We start from the raw sequence: 8239 nt of genomic DNA on the forward strand, positions 1-8239 counted from the left end.
TCCATACGGCAGGTGACAAACATACTTGCAGTCTCCATACGGCAGGTGACAAACATACACACAGTCTCCATACGGCAGGTGATTAACTTACACGCAGTTTAATTCACTATCAATCAGTTGAATGACGTTATAGCGATAATACCAGGTGTTTTGCGAAACCTGACCCGTCTCACTTGCTATGACCAATACAATATTTATAAACAAACGACTCATCTGTTGCATATTTAGATCTATGCATACAGATTCAGAGTGACAAAAACAATATCTACGAGATTGTGTGATAGGGGGGTAGAGTCAAATTTCCAACTGTCAACCTTTCCTTCATGTCGAGCAATATTCCAGCAGTTCCAGCCTTTGGAGGCTAAACTATCAAGAAGTTGTATGGTTTTGTTTGTTGTTCAGCGCCGCTCTCAGCAAACGTTTTCTGGTAGACATTTAGAGGACATTTCCTAATTTGACGCATCAGTTACAAAGAACCCAATGTCTGATTGAATTCTCTATTTTGACTTGAACCATAATGGTTTTTTCATGTGAACAATTGACTTGCCTTTGTATGTGTTTGTGACGGGTGCCACGTTTGGGGCAGGTATCCTCACTATTTGATAGAGATTCATGAAGACATGCTTAGGATATAGTTGGTCAGTAAAATGGGCCTGGATTAAATTAGACCATGGAAGATAACTTAGGTATATAGAAAGTGAGAGTGTATTTGTCACTGTCCTATGGAAAGTGTAAAATGTTTTTCACCTGCCGTATGCGATCTTGTTCCTCATAGTTGAATAATTACCATGAACGTCATCGTTTACCACAAATAAATGATTCCTTCCGGGCTTTCCTTATCAACTAAGTAACTGATTCCTACACATACTCTCCTCTGTCGTGTATCGGGGTGTTTATGTCATGGATCTTGTGCACTCCTAAAGACCCGTCGATCCGGATGGAAACCCGGTCAGATGAAACCCCGTACTCCACATTGCCGATATACGTCGACAGCTTGTACAGAACACCTGGAACAACGTGAGTGAGTGAGTGAGTTGGGTTTAACACCGCTTTTAACAGTATTCCAGTTATATCGCGGCGTGTCAGCTTAATGTGGGAGGAAAGCCCGAAGTGATGCAGGTCTCGGACGTTTACCACTTCGGTGAAACCCACGAGCACGGGTACGGCGCTGACAAACCTAGAAACATAATCGGGGCGAACCGGGATTCGAACCCATAATCATAGGTTTCTGGCGTGTCCCAAGGGACGCAACTCTGCACAGCGAATCGCGGCGCCTTAGACGAATGGGCCACCTATGCCCCCTGGAATAACGTGAAGCAAGGTGCATGGCATTCTATACTAATGATAATGTGTGTTAACTCCTGCCATATCTGAAACCAAACTTTTTGTTAGTTTGTTTGTTGTTTAACGCCACACTCAGCACTATTACAGCTAAATGACGGCGGTCTGTAAATAATCGAGTCTGAACCACACAATCCAGTGATTGACATCATGAACATCGATCCACGCAATTGGGATACGATGACATCCATCAACCAAGTCAGCGATCCTGACCCCCCGATCCCGTTAGTCGCCTATTACGACAGTCATGGGTTGCTGCAGACCTATTCTACCCCGGATCTTCACTGGTCTCGCATCTATGCAACGCTTTAGCGACTCACATGGTATAAACTATAAAACTACTTAAAAATATTTTTCACCAAAGAATATTCGTAAAATTCTAAAACCAATTCTCCATTTTTAAAAATAATGGAGTGTTATATAGAGTGACGTCACATATGTGATGTAAGTGAGTCTGGCACTGTGGCTCATTGTAATCTCGTTTCTTGACAATTTTGCACATTTAATATCAATGGCATATCAATGGACGTTAGAAATTGCACGACACTAACATCAAAATTATTACATTTTAGTAAACATTTCCCTCAATAAGTTGTACGTGACGCTAGAGACGTGTACGTATGTCTTGGTGGGTAATGTGTAACCCACTATTTAATATATATTTACTCGAACAGTACGATCGAAATATAAGCTTTGGTAAATACCTCTGTTCGCAAAATATAGACCAGCGAATATCCTTAAGCACGATAAACGTGCATACTTATTCATGCTGGGTTGTATTGTACTTGAGATACAGTAAACTACCGTTAAAACGAACACGCTTATAACGAACTGACTGATATAACGTACTTACTTTTTGGTCCCGACTATTAGCTGTAGTTATGCTGTATATATGCTTATAACGAACTACGGTTATAACGAACTAAAATTAGTAGTCCCTTTGAGTTCGTTATAGCCGTAGTTTACTGTAGTTTAAAAAGGGGAAAACTCTCCGTTCACGAATTCAGTCAGGTTGGCTGTCGAGGCCGTGAGGTTACTGAGTATACTTTCAGTTTCTTCATTCTTTTTTTCCAAATTGTTAACCACATGTTCCAGGCTCCGGATGGCCTCTGAACAATTGTGTGATTTGTCTGCGTTTGTTTCTGTCTGGATCAACATCGAGTCCTTCAGTTCTTTAATTTCTCTTCCATAACTTTCACCGCTTTTTCAACTGCCATCTTTTCAATGTTCTGTATTGCTGTGTGTTGGCAACCGAAAAATAAGGATTTTATTAGTCAATGTATCCATTGCAATTGATTCCGTGGAATTTTATTGGCTAACCAAGCTAGTATACAGTAGACTACGGTTAAAACGAACACGATTATTGTCCCGATTATTTGCTGTAGTTATGCTGTATATATGCTTATAAAGAACTACAGTTATAACGAACTAAAATTAGTAGTCCCTTTGAGTTCGTTATTACCGTAGTTCCACAAACCAAAAACAAATTTCATGATTGTAATTCACAATTTAATTGTTCATATGCTATATTTTAAGTGAAGCGGTTGCTGCATTGATGGTGAGAGCTTTAAAGTTGGAGTGAGTGTGTAAATTTTTACGCCGCTTTTAGAAATATTCCAGCAATATCAAGGCGGGGGACACCAGAAATTGGATTCATACATTGTGCCCATGTGGGGAATCGAACCCGGGTCTTCAGCGTGACGAGCGAACGCTTGAACCATTAGGCTACCCGACCGCCCTGCTTTAACAATGGAAGAACGGAGATTTGTTAAGACGGTAAACACAAAGCGCTAGCTATAGTTATTTCCATTTTAAGTATCATTTCCATAGAATACAGAGCGGATATGTCTTTTGAAACAGGGCGGCGTGATTTTAATTCTTTTGGGAGAATGTGTTTTAAAGCACGATACAATCAAACTACTGGCTGGTCACATTGTCTACTGTTAGTCCCACAGCAGCTGTGTGCAAATACTATAAATAGTTGAAGTTAATGTCGTTCAATATTACTTTAAGTTCCAGAACAAAAGCGTTTTGTGTTCAGTTCTCACCCTGGACATTTCAATCACGCCCGTCAAGTTATGATGTATGGCGCAGATCGGGAAACCTGGGCATTTAGTATGATTGCGCGGCGTCAATCACAAGGTCACAGAGAAGGCAATCTCTGTGTCGTACATGCGAAATCACGAAACCGTAGCTTAGAAACGGGAAACGTCACCATTTATACTGGAATTTATAGAATTAATCCAGCGGTGACTATTGTCCACGGAAGAAAACACGCACTGTTCTATTTGGATAATGACCAAAATGATTACAAATTAATAATGCACATGTTTTTATACAGGAAAGCAAAGACTTATATTAAATATATAACATCTAGAATGTTTTTACTCTATCCTTTGCATCTTATAATCTTTTATTGTTAATACTAAAAGGCTACATGTCCACAGGAGATGATGTATGCACAGATTACTTTCTTATTGACATGATAAATCACTTAAATATACACTGACAAGGTACGAAAAATATTTGTAGTGACTGTGTGCAGCATAGAAACAAAACTATCTATATTTGGATGAGCAAGATAGCACGATCTTAGCTTTTTCTATCTCTGAACGTGGACATCGTTGACACCTTTTCGCAAATATTTCAAGTTGAAGCTTACCTGATTTCATTTTGTCGAGCTGCTCTTGCAGATTCACGTTTTCATCATGGTTTGCATCTTGCTGTTTCTCTATCGATACAGTAAATAGAGATAAGTAAGGTGTAAACCTTGGTTCCTTTTGTCACATGGACATTTATGTCACTATCGCATTCCAAACATGATTAGACTATTTTTATTGTATCAGAATTATCTCGTGGCTTGGACACAATTATACCACGCCAGGGGAGATCGGTAATGGGCTTGACACATTGTACCCATGATGGAAGTAGAACCCGGGTCTTCAACGTGACGATCGAACGCGATACCAGCTATAGTCTGGAAGGGAATCCCGCACGTTGAGACGCCCAGCGTTTAACGCCGTATTCGTGCGTGCGTGATTCCCGTGCGACCTTTCGAGTTGAGTTGATTGGTTCAACTGTGTCATATGGCCCTGTGACGCAGGGATAGCATTATGCAGATGGCTGTTTCAATGAATGCTCGTTCCACCCGTGACGAACAGGTCTGGTTGTTGATTAAATATAGTGATAGCTAAATAGACAGATTTTTTATTCATGCATCGGCTGTCTTTAAATGTAATATCCAGTTATGTATGACTGTTTAATAATCTCATAACAACTTTGACTGGGGTAGGTCCAATAGTTTTTCAGATATTGTAGTAAACGTCGGTACCCTCCAAACTATAGGCTACCCCACAGCCCAAGCATTGTCTGAGGACATCAACGGACGGGACGTCACACCAGGCTAATGTGGACGAGTACATAGAGTCAGTTTGAGTTTATAAGGTCTTCAAGCTGATAAATAACTTACCTTGCTTGCTGAGGCAAATAGACTGTGTTGTTTCAAGCTTTCCTGATACCTCGTCCAATCTGGCGGATACATTCTTTAAATCTTTGTCGAATTGATCTGAAATACAATTTACTTAGGTTAGAATACGTCTTCAGCAACCCATGCTTGCCGTATAAGGCGACTATGCTTGTCTTAAGAGGCGGGATTCGGGTGGTCAGACTCGCTGACTTGGTTGATGCATGTCATCGTATCCAAATTGCGTGGATCGATGCTCATGGTGTCAATCACTGGATTGTGTAATCCAGACTCGATTATTTACAGACCGCCGTCATACAGCTGGAATATTGTTGAGTGCGACGTTAAACAACAAACAAACAAACAAAAAGTTTGGTTTCAGATATGACAGAAAATACCAAATATTATCATCCAAGCTATTTTTTTCAATGGCAGTTTAATTCAGTAATAACAAGAAAAGAGCGCTATCACTATCCCCAGCCACGGGGTACATGAGAAAATTTGTTCCTTTCATGAAATTATTTTGGTATGAAATTTATGAGTTTCTAAAATCATGCACTGCAAAGAAGATGCACAAAATCTAAAGAATGGAGAAAGGTTGGGTAACTCGGGGAAAAATACAGCATCAAGTCAGTCGTTACAAGTATTTCGAAAATAAGCATGCAGAGTGTCATTCATGTAGCTTCTGTAGAGAAAACTTCCATTACAGCAACGATGCTCTCAGTTAAATAACATGGATCAAGGACCGTACTTTATATATTTTTACGGCACCGATGTTTTAGCTCAACCTGCACGAGTGTCTTTTATAAGTATGCAAACTTTCATGTAGTTTCTACATTTAAAGCAGGATGAAACAAAACCTAAATACATGCAGCAAGTAACGTAACTCCAAGTAGAATACCATTGGTCAAGGGCCGTAACTCTGTCCAAAAATAATCTACGGCACCAATTTCTAAAGTATGGAGAAAGGGAGGGCAACTCCAGAAAAGACAATACACCATCACGTTCTTTTACTTAGTCTTGACAAGTATTCCCCAGATATGTATTGGAACCTGCGTTCATGTAACTTCAGTATTATCTGAGAAAACTTGTCCCCATTTGAAGAGCATGGGACAAGGGCCTAAACCTTGTTAAAAATTATTTTAAGGCACCAATGATCGAACTCATTTTAGATCGTGACAACAGTTTGTATAATTGTACGTCTCTAACTTCAACAGTTTTTGAGACAATTCGTTCCCATTGAGAAGCGGAAAGTCGGAAGGACGGACGAGCTCCATTTGTATATTCCCTGCATCACTTCGTGGAGGAGGATAATAACTTAGGTGAAACAATATTCATGACAGTCACGCGTTAACCATAGGTATAGTTCATCTGTGTTTGGCCCCGATTATGTTTCTAGGTTTGTCAGCACCATACCCGTGCTCGTGGGTTTCACCGAAGTGATAAACGTCTGAGACCTGCATCACTTCGATCTTTCCTCCCACATTAAGCTGACACGCCGCGATATAACTGGAATATTGTTAAAAGCGGCGTTAAACCCATCTCACTCACTCACTCACTCATCTGTGTTTGTGTCTTAAACTGTCAAACACAAAACATAGGTACAAAAGTTATTTCAGAAAAGAGATTCTTAAAAGAGAGTGAATGAATGAGATTTTCGGGCATCGAATTCATATTTAAACCCCAAATCTAGAAGCACATAATGTCTATCTCTTTATTGGAACCATCTGGCTAACAACTTTGGTTCAAATGGTTTTCAGGGCATTTGCAAAAATATTTATAAAAACAACACTTTCTCGTATTGAACGATACTTTCTCTGAAGTACCCCATATGAACACAACACAAACACCTACCTTGTTTGGACTTCATGTCGTCCCTGGCCTCTTCTAGCTTTGTCACATACCCGGGTTTAATGCTCGTGATAGCATTTATCTTTAACTTTGGCAGTTTGAATGTGCTGAAGCCAAATACAGACAAACTATCGATGAACATCAAAAGCAATGGGAAAACCATCATCTTCATGTTGTCAGAAGAAATGAGTTTTACTTTCTGTCCCTATCTACGATGCTAAGCCAGGTTCAGTTCTTTACCTCAAGACGAGCTGGGCTTAAATCACATCGATGTCGACACAAATAAACATATAGGGTAGGAATTGTTGTTACGAACGAGATTGATTCTATATATGATAGTTTTGAAATGTGCAATCAAACAAACCATGACCTTTATGTCTTTGAACACAGAGGGTGAGTGAGTGAGTGAGTTGGGTTTAACGCCGCTTTTAACAATATTCCAGTTATATCACGGCGTGTCAGCTTAATGTGGGAGGAAAGCCCGAAGTGATGCAGGTCTCAGACGTTTACCACTTCGGTGAAACCACAGAGGGTGAAAAGGCTTTTCCAAATACGAGGGCCATTCAATATATAACCAGCCTAAGCTATTTATCAGATCTTAACGGTTGCATGTTTGTCACGTGCTGTGCACCAATGTATGTCACGTGCATAGACAAAGTTTCACTGAGGAAATTGTATTTGAAGTCACACACGTGATCTATAAAGATGGCAAGGGTAGATTCTGCTAAAAATTTCGTCAAAGGTTGAATACAGGGCTGTTATTAGGTACCTCTACTTAAAAGGGAAACCGGGAAAGGAGATACATGATGAATTGTCAGATGTTTATGGTCACAGTCCACCTTCGTATGCACAGGTCAAATTGGTTGAAAAAGCAGTAGATACCGTATTCACAAAAAATGATGAAAGTATTGAGTTTATTAGAGAAGCACTCTCCTATGCTGAGAACGAAATGAAGAAAGTGGTTCACGTGGACAAGAAAACACAAAAATGGTTTGATTGGGAATGTCAGTTACTAAAAAAAGAGAGATGTACATGCCTCAACAAATTCAGAAGAGATAAAGATTTACAGTCATTAATGGAATATACAAGAATTAGAAATCTTTACAAAATCACGTGCAGGGAAAAGAAGATTATATTTCTTGAAAAGAAAAAAACAATATTTGGAAGATAACATTAAGTCGTCGAAAGAATTTTGGACAACCCTCCACAAGCTAAATCCACATTATGAGTTTAAAAATAATATTGAAATTGATAAATTGTATGATTATTTCAAAAATATGTTTAGTGGTATTAGTGTTGGGGATGATACCTACTTTGAATTATCAGATCAGGAAACATGTGATAATGACATAACTGCTACAATTCTTGACTCGCCAATCACAAGAGAGGAAATTCAAAAAGCTATCTACGATTTGAAAAACAGCAAGAGTTCCGGCATAGATGGTTTAATTCCAGAATTTTTGAAACATTCTGTTAATATTCTACTCCCATACCTTGAATTACTGTTTAATAAGATTTTAGAAACGTCTTATTTCCCAAAAGAGTGGACTATCGGTGTGATTGTTCCACTACATAAATCAGGAT

The 8239-nt window shown here is 39.3% G+C and overlaps 1 pseudogene; it reads right to left on the bottom strand.

Moving 5' to 3' along the window:
* Positions 1-858: 858 nt before the first annotated feature.
* Positions 859-6827, bottom strand: LOC139467454 (dynactin subunit 1-like; annotated as a pseudogene).
* Positions 6828-8239: the final 1412 nt, after the last annotated feature.

Source organism: Haliotis cracherodii, unplaced genomic scaffold (assembly GCF_022045235.1).
Source record: "Haliotis cracherodii isolate W230 unplaced genomic scaffold, xgHalCrac1.p SCAF_2, whole genome shotgun sequence".
Lineage (NCBI taxonomy): Eukaryota > Metazoa > Mollusca > Gastropoda > Lepetellida > Haliotidae > Haliotis > Haliotis cracherodii.